The sequence below is a fragment of the Arachis ipaensis genome, chromosome B09 (assembly GCF_000816755.2).
Source record: "Arachis ipaensis cultivar K30076 chromosome B09, Araip1.1, whole genome shotgun sequence".
NCBI classification, from domain to species: Eukaryota; Viridiplantae; Streptophyta; class Magnoliopsida; order Fabales; family Fabaceae; genus Arachis; species Arachis ipaensis.
In genome coordinates, this window is record NC_029793.2 from 16,843,292 (window position 1) to 16,860,396 (window position 17,105).

A 17,105-nucleotide genomic window follows, 5' to 3' on the forward strand; every position below is an offset into this window, starting at 1 on the left:
GACTACATTGGCATATATAAAAATGTTGTAAGTGAAATAATTATTGTTAGAAGTGCTTAGTTGCTCCTAGTTAAAATTACTTTAAATACATATACTATTGAAAAGAAAAGGATATGAGATAATCTACATACTTAATATAATTTTGTTCTTGTTTATATGAGTGGACTCATTTTCAGTTACTTTAAATTTAAATACTTTGCATGTAAGGCTTTAATCTAGTCGTAATGATTTTTATCTAGCAACATGAGTACTCAGATTCGAGATTTGATTGACACCAATAATAAATATGAGCTTTTAGTGTTGAGTGTATTTCTCTCAATTTTTTTGTTTTTGTCATTAATCATGCGATTTATTTGATAAATAGAGTACCATTATTAATTTTTAAATTTAAAACTTTTTTTGAGATTTTGTTTAATAAATCATCCAACTTCAATTACTTAAGAATTTTTGGTTGTTTGTGTTATGTTTTTATTTTGACAAATAATCGTTCTATATTTGATTCTAGAGCATACAAAATAAATTTTTTTTTGTTATCAATATAATTTTAAAGGATATATTATTTATGTTTTAAATAAAAAAAACTTGGTATAAAAACGGGACCTAAATCCAGAAAATAGAACTAAATAACTATGTTCCGAGATAAACAAACCCCTCTACAATCATAATCAATTATCAAACTAAGAGTACTAGAAGGAAGATCAATAAAATGACATCCGGCACTAGCTATTATGCCTTATCTCGCAAGGTGATGACCTGCGCATCTGTTATCTTCTCGATGAGTATGCTGAAACATGAGCTCCCAACATTTATCTATATACCTTGCTATATGTCTAGTAATGCTATCTGGGTTACATAAGAATTTACCTCTATGGCGGAGCATAGCAATAGCTGCACTGGAATTCGATTCCATAATAACCCTTCTTAGGCCTAGCTCCCAAGCAGTTCGAAGTCCATTGAAAATCTCCCATAGCTCTGCTCTATAGGTTGTACAATATCCCAAATTGAGTAAATCCCCAAAATGGTCCCCCAGATTGGGTCCGTGCACCAATGTTGCCCCTCGGTTTCTAAATGCTCTAAATGCACCCTCCAATTTGAGTTCTGTGCGAAATTCTGGTCCTTCCACCCAATTCCGGCATGACTCAGCAGCCGGAGTGCTGAGCTGGCGGTTCCACATCCACATAGGCTTCATCATCCTCCACCATCACCATCGTTCCTCCTCTTCTCCCAACGGAGCCACTACCCTTCTCTCTTCTTCCAATTCTCCTTTCCCTTTCTCCCTTCCTCAAGCATTGTAGCCCTTTCCTTCTCTCAATTCACCAGCCTTCAGATCACTACCTCAGAACCACCGCTGCAACCCTTTCTCTTTTCTTCTTTCTCTCTTCTTTTCTCTTCTCCTCTGTCCATTGGAGGGGGTGGATGAATCAAAACGGTGTCGTTTTGTGATGGAGGGGAATTGAAAGGTTGCTTGGAGAATATTTTCATACACTTTCAGCAACAATCAGAATCCAACAAATTAAATTAACCTATCATAACCACCTAAAATCAATTAAAACAGAAAATCAAACTAAACTAAGCCTAAAACTGGTGAAAATTAAACCTAAATTCTAAATAAACCTAAACTAATAGGGGAAGTTGGGGTGGTCAGACAGGGAAAGAAGGCAAACTGAAACGTGAGGAAGGAGAGGAGGGTTAGTCATCGTGGGTGATGGAAATGACAAGGAGAAGCAGACAAGGGGAGGACACCGACAGAGTAGCGGTTGCAGCGACTATTGCAGTAGCAGTAGTTTGGTGATGAGGAACAAATATGAAGGTACTCGACTCTTTAGCTGAGAAGAGGAAATGGGGGAGGAAGATGTGGCGGCGCTGGGTAAAGGCCGGAGGTGATGGTGGTGGCGATGGAGATGCTGGAAGTTGTGATAGGGCTAGGGTTCGGTGCGTAGAAGAGGGTGATGAAGATGGCAGATTGGCGGCGACAGTAAGCTCGGGCCCGACGGAGGTGGTTCACCAAGAAGAAAGCTCGACATCTCTGGACCTGACGGAGAAGGAGAGGGTAGAGGGAGGAGGTTGGACGCGGTGGTCGCAGATGGTGGAGGCTATAGTGGCTCGCGGTGGTGGTTCAGCCTTAGGCCAATGGGCAGAGGAGAAGAGAAAAGAAGAGAGGAAGAAAAAAAGAGAAAGGGTTGCGGTAGTGGTTCTGAGAATCTGAGGTAGTGATCTGAAGGCTGGTGAACTGAGAGAAGGAAAGGGCTACAATGCTTGAGGAAGGGAGAAAAGGAAATGAGGATAGGAAGAAGAGAGAAGGGTAGTGGCTCCGTTGGAACCGCCAGCTCAGCGCTCCGGCTGCTGAGTCATGCCGGAATTGGGTGGAAGGATTAGGATTTCGCACGAAGCTCAAATTGGAGGGTGCATTTAGAGCATTTAAAAACTGAGGGGCAACATTGGTACACGGGCCCAATCTGGAGGACCATTTTGGAATTTACTCATCCCAAATTAGCTTTTTAACCTACAATCTATCTTCTCTAACTATCTCTAATAATTCCACCACAATTCGCCTTCCTTTGACTGTTTCTCATTGTACCATTAGAATTAACCTTAACCCAACCCAGGGGCGGCGGGATCCATCTTATATGAGCTTTAATTCTTGTTGATCTCATTCCATAAAGATTAGAGATCTTGCAGGTCTCTTCCACATTCTTGATATAGGAGAATATAACTATAGAAGCATCTTCCAGTCGCTTAAAAGGAGGGGAGAAAATCTCTATTTCTCCATCGTCACATCCACCAACACGTTACCATGAACACTAATTGCCATGGCATCTATTTGGAATGTACTAAATCCAATGCTAAATTCCAACAGATTCATGCATCAAAGGGAGCTCTAAAGAAAGATTAAAGGTGAGAGAGGGCTATGATTTTGGCTTAAAAGGTGGTGACTGCTTGCCAATCTCAAAGACATGACTGAGATTTTCCTCTGTATTGCTACAGATATGATAAGAAGAGCTTGCTCCAAACAATCTATGTCTTCTTTTAGACGTCATCGATTTTTTGTGAGCTACCATCTACATGAAACTCTTAATTATTTGTGGTCCTTTCCACTTCCAAATCAAATTCCAAATTTGGTCCTGGGTCTTACCAAATCCCTTCAACTCTATATAAGCACTTTTAACAATAAATATTCCATCTTGAGAAAGATTTCACAACATATGTCCTGTCCTATCTCCTCACAAGGAGGGATATAGCTCTTATCTTGTTGATAATTATTTCTTGTAAGTGACGAGCTAAAAAGTTAAAATCCCACTCTCCATTTATGTTCACAGCTTCTATTACTTTGGCCTCTAAATCAATCTTTTGATGGAGATTATTTCTGGACTGCAAGAAGCTTGGTTCTCCTATAATTCACCTATTTTGCCACAAATTAGCCTTTCGTCTATTTTCAATTGAGAAAGAGATATGCTGCCTGCAGAACTTTGCAGCTTTTACTATTCCTTTCCACAAGTTCGAGTCACCTTTCTTTATTCAAGTTAAGTGAAACAAATCCAAATTTCTGCCATATTTGTTTCGGAGGGTTTGCACCCAAAGAGCATTTTCCTCTTGAAGCATTCTCTAAAAAATTTTTTGTAAGAAAGCTTCATTCATGATTTGGAGGTCTCTGAAACCTAAACCTCCTAGGTTTTATGATTTGCATAAAGTTTTCCCAGCAAATAACATGCAATTTTCTCCCCCCCCTCCCCTCTTCACCCCAAATGAAGCTTCTTTGGATTTTTTCTATCTCATTACAGATTTTTTTTCGGATATGGGAGTACATCATATCATCAAAATTAAGAATTGGAGATATCATTAACTGAGCAAGAGTCACTCTCCCAGCAAAGGATAAACAATTTATTTTCCAGCCTTTAAGCTTACCTTTCACCCTATCAATAGCGTTTTTGTACACTTCTCTGCCTCTTCTGCTGTTTGTAAAAAACGCAACCAGATATCTGCCAAGCTGGTTAATATTTTTATATCCAATAATACGATAAATTTTCTTTATCAGGTTGGAGTTAACATTTTTGGAGAAGAAGATAAAAGTTTTAACAATGCTTACTTTCAAACCAGAAGCTTCATTAAAAGACTCCAACATTTTATTGATATAATGCATTTGCTCAACTGATGCTTCAGCAAAAAAGAGCAGGTTATCCGCGAAGAGAAGATGGGAGATATCTAGTCTTGCTCTGCCCGCCCTCATAGGCTTCCAACTTTCCAAATCCACACTTTGCTTAATCATTTGAGACAGTTTATCAATAGAAATCACAAAAAGGTCAGAGGAGATTGGGTCCCCTTGTCTTATACCTTTATGGAGAACAAACTCATCAGATTAGCAACCATTCCAAAGCACCCTGCATTTAATAGATGAGATACATGCCATGATGATATCTATAAAACACTAGGGGAATCCAAAATCAATCAAACTCTTCTTGAGAAAATTCTAATTCAACATATCATACGCTTTTTTGAAGTCGATCTTCACCGTCATGATTGGGGGTAATTCTCTCAAGCAAAAGTGGTTTAATTCTTACAACAACAATTTTTGTAATACAATTATATGCAACATTACATAGAGTAATTAGACAAAACTGGAAGATAAATTCGGGCTGAGAAATCTTTGGTATAAAGGTAATAAGAGTTTGGTTGATGTCACTAATGAGATCATGAGAGAGCCAAAGGGTCTGGATAAAGGAGCAAAAATCATCAGCCAGAATATTCCAATTTTCCATGAAGAAAAGAGCAAGGAAACCATCCTATCCCGGAAATTTCAAAGAGCCTATCCCAAACACTGCCTCTTTTATCTCCGCCATAGAAGGAGAAGGGATAAGAAACTTACTTTGAGTTTCATTCAAGGGAGGTTAATGATGTTGTATGCTCAAATCAGGTCTGTTCCTCTCCTCTTTATAAATATTTTGGAAAAAATCAAAGGTCATGTTTTTAAGGAGATCTTGGTCTTCACACGAGTTGCCATAAGGATTTCTCAGCTTGTAAATCTTATTTTTCCTTCTTCTGATCAAGGTAGGTATGGTAAAATCTTGTGTTCTTATCTCCATCTGCAAGCCATTGTTGTCTAGATTTTTGGAGCCAAAAATATTTTTCTTGTTCCAAAATAGTGTCCAACTCTTTGTTAAATTCTTTTTCAAGCTCATCTAAGAATTGGTTCCTTCCATAGGATGGCGAACATTAAATCTCCTTTGGTCTATTCATGATTCTTCTTTTTTTCCTGAATATGTCACCAAACACATTTATTCCAACTCTTAAGGCTGTTGGTGAGGTAAGTTAGGGTATTGGAGAAGGGCTCTCCAGTTTTGGAGAAGAAAATTTTTAAAAGATGGGCGAATTTTTCACATTACTTCGAAACGAAACAATTTATGACCTCTGTCCACTCTATCAGAGTTGGTAGTAAGACAAAGAGGGTAGTGGTCTGAGTTAATACGAGTAAGAACTTTCAATTTTACTTCCAGATTTACTAACCTCTAATTTGGATTAGCAAGCCCTCTGTCAAGACATTTAAAGACTCTTTCTCTACTCTCTCGGATTCCACCTTTCCAAGTGAACCTAGATCCCTAAGTATCCCAGGTTAATCAGGCCACAACTCTCAATGTTATTTCAAATCTTCTACAAGCATGGGCATCCAGTGGAGCACCTCCCTTTTTCTCCTTAGATCTTTGGTATTATTAAAATCTTCCATTAGGAGTCAGGGGATAGATTAGTTAGAAGCAATATAACACATTTGATCCTGAAACTCCTTTCTCCCATTTTCAATAGAGCTAGCATAAACAGCTGTTAAATTCTATTTATGATCTCCTTCTATGACCTCCAAATGAATGAACTATTTTTGAGACTCAATCCTATTAATTGAAAGGTTATCATCATTCCAAAGGATCTAGATTCCTCTTGAGAACCCATCTACCTCCTCCACTATTGAATGTCTAAAACCAATCTATTTAATTGATTCTCTAGCTCTATCACCGCTACAATGAGTTTTAAATAGAAGCATAATATTCGGCTTATGAACTCTTCTAAAATCAATCAATGAGAAAATTGTAGCGCTATTCACAGTACTTCTAATATTCCAGACAAAAATAATCATTACAACAGAGAAAAGAAAAAGATCACAAGCCTAGAAAGACAAGGCCCAACTCTCAAGCACATAACAACTCCTCCTCTGACTAAAGAGGGCTAGCTTTATCCATATCATTTTCCTAGTTCTGGTTTTCTTCAAAAAGCCTCCATCGCTGCAACCAACTCTTCTGAATTTTCTGTAACAAAATCTTGATTTTTCAATTCCACTTCTGAACCATTGGGAGATAAGGAGGCTTATATCTCTAATTTGGCATACAAGCGGGTGAATATAGCTTTCACATCCTGGGTTTCCATATCCAGTGAAGGGTTTGTCCAGTTCTCCTAGTGGTGAACATGGTTAGCATGGGGAGGATCAGGTGTCATGGGGGGTTGTTTAGATGGGTTGGTGGGAGGTGAGATGAGAAGAAGGGGTTGAAATTCTGTTGGGTGAAGGATTGAGTTGGTGTTTGCCTTTGATATGGTACAAAGGCTTTGGTGGGGCTTGGGCATAGCTTCATATTGAGACATAGGTTTAGTGACAGGTTGTTTCGTGATAAGAGTAGAAGGGTTTTTGGATTGGGATTGGGCTTTAGGTTTGCTGGCCCAAATAGGAACATGGCTAGTTTTGTTACTGTTATAGTTAGTACCACTATATATGGCATTTGGGCTAACATTTGTTGGGTTAGTGGAAACAATCGGGTTGGGGTCAGATTGGCTTGGCTGACTGAGAAGTCTAGAGGTTGTTTTGGTGTGTCTTTTCATTTGATTCCTCCACATTAGCGATATCATTTTTTTCACCCGTTAGATCTTTTAGAGCAGCAAACTCGACGTATTACAAACAATAATGTTTTTTGCTCCTGCTCCACTATTTGTACCTGATGCGTGAGCATCTTTCCTATCTTTTCCTAGTGAATTTGTATCTAATTTGTTGAGTTTAATTAAGAATTAATTATATTTTAGCCACTATGGATGCTATTTTGAGTTTTGTGCAATTTTATTTATTTTAGGTAGCATTCGGATGGATTTGATGAAGTTTCTGCAGAGAAAAAGAAGAAACCAAGGAGATGACCAACGAATACCGACGCGGACGCATGGCTCATGCGACCGCGCGGAATGGAGGAGATCGCAATGACGCGATCGCGTGCCTGACGCGAACGCGTGGACTGGAATCTGCACAAATGACGCGAATGCGTGGACGACGCGGACGCGTCACATGCGCCACGTGCAGAAAATGCAGAAAAACGCTGGGGGTGATTTATGGGCTGTTTTAATTCAATTTTCAACCCAGAAAACACAGATTAGAAGCTGCAGAATGGACAGAACAAGTGGTCCACACCCATCAACTGAAGATCTGTTAATTAATTTAAATTTAAATTCAAATCTTAAATTAGGAAAAGATATTATTTTAATTTTTAGTTTTAGATATTAGATTTTTAAATTTATTAGGATTAGTTATAAAAGGATGAAGCTTTCCTTCCTTTGTAGAGGTCCTGGAGAGGATCCCATTCCATCCCAATTTACAATCATAGTTTCTACTATGAACTATGAGGAACTAATCCTCCACTGTTAAGGTTAGGAGCTTTGTCTATTTCTATGGATTAATTTTATTGCTTTTTCTATTTTAATTTATGTATGGATTTATAATTTAAGAATTGTTTTTGCTCTTTATTTTATGAATTTGGGTGGAACGGAAGTATGACCCTTTTTCTATTTGAATTCTTGTAAAACTTTGAAAAACTCTTTACTTGAACAACAACTTGAAAATATATTCTCCTAAATTTTAATTATATGGATTTAACGGGATACGTGACATATAATCCTTTTATTTTTGGGTAATTAGAGTTTTTGTGGCATATAAACTGAAAATTGATCATCACCCTCTAATTGGAATTAATTGACCAAGAAATTGGCTGTTGATGAATTTTAGAGGAGACTAGAAAGGTCTAAGGAATTAGGGTCTAGTCACATATAGTTGTCATAAATTAAATCCTACATGTTTAAAATAGTTAGTAAGAAAAGTTAATCCGGAAAAATAGATAACTCTGAAGCCTTAACTATTTTCTCCATATTTTATTCTCAACTTATTTACTTGCCTGTCTTTAAACTTTGAATTTACTTTTTAATGTTTTTGAACTTTCAACGCTATCTTCTATTTGTCTAACTAATCCTATCAAATGCTATTGTTGCTTAATCCATCAATTCTCGTGGGATCGACCCTTACTCACGTAAGGTATTACTTGGTACGATCCGGTGCACTTGCCGGTAAGTTAGTGGGTTACAAATACCGCACCAAGTTTTTGGCACCGTTGCCAGGAATTGACTGTGATTGACAACTATTAGTTGCTTGATTGTTTAAAAATATTTATATATATATTTACAATAGCACTAATATATTTTTTAATTTCTGAAATTAAGTTTGGTGTTTCTTAGTTCGTTTTATTTTAATTTTTAGAATTCTGTTCTGTCTTCTTTGCTTTTCTATTTACCACATGGTACGTTTAATCCCTTTTGGTGTTTTGTGTTAAGGAAAAATAATAGAGAGAGATCATATGGGTTACTACTCACACCCGAGTAGTGATTCATATCATTATGAATGGGAGAACTATCCAAATTTTGGTTGGCAAGGTCAAAACCAAAGAAACTTCAGTGCTCCATGTTCCAACTATCAAGAACCACCATCTCCATATCCATACCAAGAACCACCACCTTTCTATCCATATCAAGAACCATCCTCTTTTTACACTTATCAAGAACCATCACCTCCTCCTTATTCATTTCAAATACCATCAGATCTTGAACTTCTCATGAAAGAATTCTTACAGGATATAAAGACAAGTGTCAAAAATATAGAGAAGCATGTGCAGTCGATTATCAAGTCACAGGAAGAGGAGCAAGCAAATTCCTTCCCAAGAAATATAATACAAGATCCTATAGAAGAAAGTGAGGAAATCAATCAACAGAGTTCATACTCCAGTGAACTAGAGAACTTTCCATCCTCACACATGGAAGAAGAGGTAGATGCAAAATCAAAGGAGGAAGATACACCCATAAAGGAGGAAGATGCACAACCTCCCATGCCCTTGGTAAGCAATTAAGAAGAGATTGAATTAGAAGACAGCTACCAAGAGGAAGAGGTTGAAATTGAGGAAGCCTGCAAAGAAGTGGAAGAATTCAAAGAAGAACATAAGGGAGTGGAGCTTGCAAGACCTCTCCCAAAGCTATCACCATCCAATACAACATTCAAGTGGGTAAAATTTCTATCTTTAACCTTTACATTCCCACTTGAATATGGGCTACTGGAGACAGATGGTCAACTTAGAACTCTTTGTGGCATTAAGAGTAAGAGGAAGATGGTTAGTGGTAAGAGTTGTCAAGCAAGGTTCAACATGGTTGCATACTCCAAGTTGAAGTGCAAGAATTGGTGTAGAGCTCAATTGAATGGGTCTAGAAGGTTGTTTGGATGTCTCTGTGAGAATTCAGATCAATTGCCACCCGGTGGAAACAATGGTGATACACAAGAAGACGGGTGTAAAATCAAGGTTTGGGACCCTGGAATTCATTCTCACAATCAACACTCTTGGGGTCTGGTCACTTGCTTCAAAGGCTTTATGCGCCTAGTTTGGGATCCCGGTAGCCATTGGAATTACAAACATTGGTGGAGATTCCTGGATCAGTACAAGCACAAGCCACCATGACAAGAAGCTCACAACATGTCTAACTTAAGAACTTTAACTAAAAGTGCTTGGTGGGAAACAACCCACCGTGGTATGATCGTTCTTTTTCATTCTTAGTTGTTTTTCGTAGTAGTAGTTTTTACTTAGTTGATTTTTATTAAGTTCTTACTAATGTTCTGATCATGCAGCTATTTTATAACACGAACCGAACACCTCAAGCTATATTCCAAAAAAAAAAAGAGCACACGACGCGCACGCGTCGCTGATGCGTACGCGTCAGTCAGGTGGGTGCGTGTGAAAAAATAAATTTAACAGAGAGTTGCGAGGGAGTGGCGCTGGAATAGTGCCTTTGGCACAAATTGTTCCACGCGACCACGTTGATGACGCGCCCGCGTCATGTGGGAAAACTGCCCCCTACGCGTCCGCATCACTCACGCGAACGCGTGACCTGCAGAATCGACGTAAAAGAGTGTTTGGACAGAGAGTTGTGCTGGCTTGGGGCAAGAGGTGTGCGAAAAGCACAAATTTGGTCACGCGAACGCGTACCCCACGCGTCCGCGTCGTTTTTTTCAATATCAACCATCCACGCGATCGCATCCCCCACGCGTTCGCGTCACTTCAATAGCGCGCTAATCGCGCGATCACGTGACTCACGCGTCCGCACCGCTTGCGCCGCACACCTCCACCAGTTCGCCGCCAGTTTTTAGTTTTTTTATTCTCTCTCCCAAATCCTAAATCTCTCTTATTCTTTTATCCTTTTATTCTTATTTCAGTATAATATTTGTTTCTTTCTATTTTCAGTTCTTCTTTGCTTGAGGACAAGCAAACCTTTAAGTTTGGTGTTGACGCTTCGCTTAGAAGTTTTCTGTTTATTCCTATGGCACCAAAAGGGAGCAAATCATCTTCACTGAGGAGCACAACCTGAAGAATAAACAACTGCTAGGATAACTAAGGTGGTTGAGTTCCTTTCATTTTTTATTCCTCCCCTCTTTGTCTATGTTATGTTCCAGTTTTCTGCTATTTTTCTTTGTTTGTTGCATGATCCTTTATTAGTTAGAATCCTTGGACTAGTTTAGTTCTCCCTATTGCTTTAATTCTAAAAAGATGTCTCATGTATTACTCACTGAGCTTAAATTCAAATAAAAAATACATGAGTGATATATTGCATGAGAAAATGGGTCTATATTGAAGAATAGTCTTATTTACTTAAATGTGGTGGTATTTTCTGTGATTCTGAATGCATGACATGAATAGTGCATATTTTTTATAGTGAAGTTTATGAATGTTAAAATTGTTGGTTCTTGAAAGAATAATGAAAAAAGAGAAATGTTACTGATAATCTGAAAAAATCATAAAATTGATTCTTGAAGCAAGAAAAAGCAGTGAAAACTACGAAGCTTACGAAAAAAAATAAAAAAAAAATTCAAAAAGAGAAAAATAAAAAGCATGCAGAAAAAGCCAATAACCCTTTAAACTAAAAGGCAAAGGATAAAAAGGATCCAAGGCTTTGAGCATTAATGGATAGGAGGGCCCAAAGGAATAAAATTCTGGCCTAAGTGGCTAAATCAAGCTATCCCTAACCATGTGCTTGTGGCGTGAAGGTGTCAAGTGAAAAGCTTGAGACTGAGCGGTTAAAGTCGTGATCCAAAGCAAAAAGAGTGTGCTTAAGAACTCTGGGCACCTCTAACTAGGGACTCTAGCAAAGCTGAGTCACAATTTGAAAAGGTTCACCCAGTTATGTGTCTGTGACATTTATATATCCGGTGGTAATACTGGAAAACAAAATGCTTAGGGTCACGGCCAAGACTCATAAAGTAGCTGTGTTCAAGAATCAACATACTGAACTAGCAGAATCAATAACACTATCTGAATTCTGAGTTCTTATGGATGCCAATCATTCTGAACTTCAAAGGATAAAGTGAGATGCCAAAATTGTTCAGGATTGCAGTTGTAAACCCCACTATAAGAAGTTATTTTAGGTAGCATTCGGATGGATTTGATGAAGTTTCTGCAGAGAAAGAGAAGAAACCAAGGAGATGACCAGCGAATACCGACGCGGACGCATGGCTCACGCGACCGCCCGGAATGGAGGAGATCGCAATGACGCGATCGCGTGCCTGACGCGAACGCGTGGACTGGAATCTGCACAAATGATGCGAACGCGTGGACGACGCGGACGCGTCACATGCGCCACGTGCAGAAAACGCAGAAAAATGCTGGGGGCGATTTCTGGGCTGTTTTAACTCAATTTTCAGCCTAGAAAACACAGATTAGAAGCTGCAGAATGGACAGAACAAGTGGTCCCCACCCATCAACTGAAGATCTGTTAACTAATTCAAATTTAAATTCAAATCTTAAATTAGAAAAAGATATTATTTTAATTTTTAGTTTTAGATATTAGATTTTTAAATTTATTAGGATTAGTTATAAAAGGATGAAGCTTTCCTTTCTTTGTAGAGGTCCTGGGGAGGATCCCATTCCATCCCAATTTACAATCCTAATTTTCTACTCTGAACTATGAGCAACTAATCCTCCACTGTTAAGGTTAGGAGCTCTGTCTATTTCTATGGATTAATTTTATTGCTTTTTCTATTTTAATTTATGTATGGATTTATAATTTAAAAACTGTTTTCGCTCTTTATTTTATGAATTTGGGTAGAACGGAAGTATGACCCTTTTTCTATTTGAGTTCTTGTAAAACTTTGAAAAGCTCTTTACTTGAACAACAACTTGAAAATATATTCTCCTAAATTTTAATTTTATGGATTTAACGGGATACGTGACATATAATCATTTTATTTTTGGGTAATTAGAGTTTTTGTGGCATATAAACTGGAAATTGATCATCACCCTCTAATTGGAATTAATTGACCAAGGAATTGGCTGTTGATGAATTTTAGAGGAGACTAGAAAGGTCTAAGGAATTAAGGTCTAGTCACATATAGTTGTCATAAATTAAATCCTACATGTTTAAAATAGTTAGTAAGAAAAGTTAATCCGGAAAAATAGATAACTCTAAAGCCTTAACTATTTTCTCCATATTTTATTCCCAACTTATTTACTTGCCTATCTTTAAACTTTGAATTTACTTTTTAATGTTTTTGAACTTTCAACGCTATCTTCTGTTTGTCTAAATAATCCTATCAAATGCTATTGTTGCTTAATCCATCAATCCTCGTGGGATCGACCCTTACTCACGTAAGGTATTACTTGGTACGACCCAGTGCACTTGCTGGTAAGTTAGTGGGTTACAAATACCGCACCAGTACCCTCCTTTGTTTTGCTCTCTTTTTTGCCACGAAATTGTCTCAGTACAAGCATCCAAGGACCAAACGGTTCATCTTCATTAGTAATCACTTTTTTACCCTTATCCAATTCTGGATTTCTCTTATTGCTCATCAGCTTGGCCTCCCTCTATTCTGCTTTCCCCACCATCGATGCCTCCATGTTTGTTCTTTGGACAAGTTCCTTTCTCATGTCCTATCCTGGCACATTTAAAATAGACCTAATGGATACCCTCATATTCTACGATGTGAGTGACTCCATTAATTATATATTGAGAGACCAACAGTTTATTTAGCCAAACTTTAACACACACTCAAGTAAACTTTCCACGAACCACCTTTGCTGTATTGGTATCAGCTTTCGAAGTTTTTCCAATGATGTTTCCAAACTGCTTGAGGATTGCATTGTCGTAGTATTTAATAACAAGACCTAGAAGTCTCACTCATATTGCTATGTTGTCTATGGATACCTCTGTTGGATTAAAATCTGGCTTTCAGAGTCTGATAGTTAGATAGTGGTCCATCACCTTCCATGATCCTTCCATGAAGGCATAGTCTAAATCTTCAGAGCTATGAAATCTTATCAGAAAAATTCATTTCCCAAATCGATGACATCAATGCTACCCTGTTTACCCCACATGATTTTCAGCCTCCTTTTCAAAATTGGGAGTGAAATTATTTTTTCCAATAATTTGACAATAAGGCAACCCCACTAGTCTTTTCTCAGATCTCTCATCCTGCCTTCTTCAATGACCGCATTGTATAAGTCATTAGGCATTTTCTTGATAGTAATCTCATCATCATCCATTTCATTGTCTTCTTCATCCTCCTTATTATTTTTCATGTTAGCCTCCTTAGTAGTTTCCATGTTTTTCTCTTGTTCTTCCATTACTCCAACTCCCGTTCTAACTGCTTTTGCGAATGATCCCCACAGCATGAAAGCAATCGGTTGAACTACATTTGTTTCTGTCTCCTGCTTGTCATCCATTTTCGCTCGTCCCTGTTCTTCCTCCATCCAGTCTTCAATGCATGGTGCCAGTGCCATTGTTTTAGAGAAATCTTTCTCCGCTCCTCCTTTCCTTACATTTTTTGTGCTCCTTTTATCAACATCTTCCCTTTTTCTTGATAGTCCATGAGGAAGAGAGGCTCCCCCTCTCACAAAACCACCTCTCATGGCTGTCAGACATAACCTCTCACCGCTTTCTTTAGATATAGAGTGATATTGTTGTCATTAACCTTTTGATCCAATAAAAACCCAACCAACACAATATTTCTCATCTTTTTTTATAAGAAAAAAAAATTTTGGTGTCCAAAAATATAAATTTTTATGAACTCATTTTTTCTCTTGTCAAAAATAGTCCATCATCCAAAGAATCCATTAGTCCTCACACCCCTTCTAAGCCCATTTTTTATTCTGATCCATCACACAATAATCAACCTTCATTGCCCATTAACTTAAACCCCATGCATCTTGACCCACTCATTCCCAGTACCACATTTTTCACTCTATCTAATGACATGTTACAAATTTTTTCTATTCTCTTTTGGTGACTTTACCCCACCTCCTCATGGCATCCAATCATCATTCCCTAGAAACACACCTTCTGCGACAACCCCCCAACTCATCTTTCCTACAAATGATATTCAAGTTTCTTCTTCTCCCATGCATGATCATCAGCCTTCTTCATCTCCTTTTTCCCAACCCATATCTTATATCCCCTCATCCAAATTATCTATAATCACTACCTCGCCCAATCCACCACCACGCGTCCACGCCGTAACTAGCACCTTTCTCGGCCTCTGATTCACTTGTCATATTTTGTTTGCAATTCTTCTCTTACTTATCAACAAACCCTCTACATTCTCAAGTTGTCGGGATCCCCTCTCTTCTGTTTTTTCAATTTTTTTACTATTTTTTGTTCACATAACTTACATTTTATCATTGCATTCTGAACATGAACAAAAAGTGTTTCGGGAGGCCAATCAAGTTTCTCATTGGCACCTTGTCATGAAGAAAGAGCTTGCTGCGTTAGAATTAAATAAAACTTAGTCTCTTGTTGAGTGTCCCCCAAAGGTGAAACTCATAGGTTATCGATGGGTGTATAAAATTAAATGTCGTCCAGATAGCTCAATTGAAAGATACAAAGCACGTTTGGTGGCCAAGGTTCCACACAGACTAAAGAAGTGAATATTTTGGAGACATTTTCACTTATTGTCAAACCAGCCACTGTCCGCATAGTTTTGGCTTTAGCTCTATTAAACAATGGCCAATTCAGCAGCTAGATGTCAATAATGCTTTTCTCGATGGAGATTTATCTGAATTGGTATACATAGAGCTGCCATCGGGCCTCTCTTCCAGTCTTCTAAATCAATGTTGCCGTCTCCACAAATCTTTGTATTAGTTGCTAGTCTAGTTGAATGTGGTATGAAAAAACTCTCCATTCTTCTTCTTTTTTGTGGATATCAACAGACTATTTTTTATTATAGCCTATTCATTAAGGTTGTGGGCAGAGAAGTATGTATCTTGTTAATATATGTTGATGATATTGTGGTTACTGGAAATTCCAGTTCTGAGATTACAGCCATTAAGCGAACCTTAAACTCTCATTTTAGGATTAAGGATCTTGAAATTTTAAAATATTTTTTTGATATTGAGGTGGCTGACCCTAGTAAAGGGATTGCACTTTCACAGCATAAATACTACTTTGATCTTTTGACTGATTCTGGTCTTTTGGGAGCTAATCCCATTAGTGTTCCCATGGATAGTGCAATTAAACCTTTTTAAGATAACAATCATCTTCTTCCAGATCTCTTTGTTTATTTTCGCTTAGTTAGTCGCTTGATTTACTTAACCACTACTCACCCGGATATTACTTATGCAACTCAACAGCTAAATCAATTTTTAGCTACACCAACTCAAGCTCATTACAAAGCAGTTGTTCGTATCCTTCGATATCTTAATACTAGTCTTGGCAAAAAACTTTTCTTTCCTCAGAGTTCTAATCTCCAAATTTGCGGTTTTAGCGATTTAGATTGGGTCGGTTGTCCGGATATATGTAGGTCTTTAACTGGCTATTGTTTCTTCTTGGAGATTCTTTAGTATCATGGAAGACTAAAAAATAAATTACTGTTGCTCGTTTTTCTATTGAAGCTGAATATCGCGCTCTTACTAGTACCACCTGCGAGCTCTTATAGATTCTCAATTTGCTGAAATTCCTTAATGTACCTTGTGCTCGCCCTCCTCTTTTGTTTTGTGACAATTAGAGTGCTTTACATATTGCGGCAAATCTAATTTTTCATGAGCGCACTAAACATTTAGAGGTAGATTATCATTTGGTTCGTCAAAATGCTCAAGCTGGAGTAATGAATAGTTACTTCCTGTTCCTTCCTTCGATCAACTTGCAGACATCTTCACAAAGCCTCTTTCTACTCAACTTTTTTACATTAATTTGTCCAAATTAGGGATTCTTGACATATAACATCCTCCCGTTTACGGAAACATATTGGACCAGTCACCTTTATTGACCCAATTCAAACAAAATCATGCCCAACTAGATTAAATCATCTTTACATCTCCTCACCTCTCTTTCTTCTAGAAGTAGTGACTCATCATACAAAATTATTCTGTTAGAATTAGAATCTTTTATGATATTTACAAGTTTATTAGGATTATGATAAGGTGTACAGAATTTTCTTTGTATATATCTATGATTCTAAAGAATGATACATAACAAAATTTATATAATACACCGTTTATTAATCTTTCTTTCTCTGCCCATTGTCTTAGTAATTATTTTATGAATCTTGAATAGATGGATATAAGTGGGAGCTAGTTAAGATAGTCAGTCACAGCAGTTGAGATTCAGTTGAAATTGGTTTTGTCAACTTGCATTGGTTGTTATAGTTAGTTATAGAGTTGGCTTACGTTGTTAATTATGATTAAAAAGGATTATGTTTAATTTTGCATGTTTCTATATGTGGTGTTGGTACTAACAAATTGTTAAGTATGGTTGATAGATTATGACTATATTAATAAGATAATTATAAAGTTGCACGT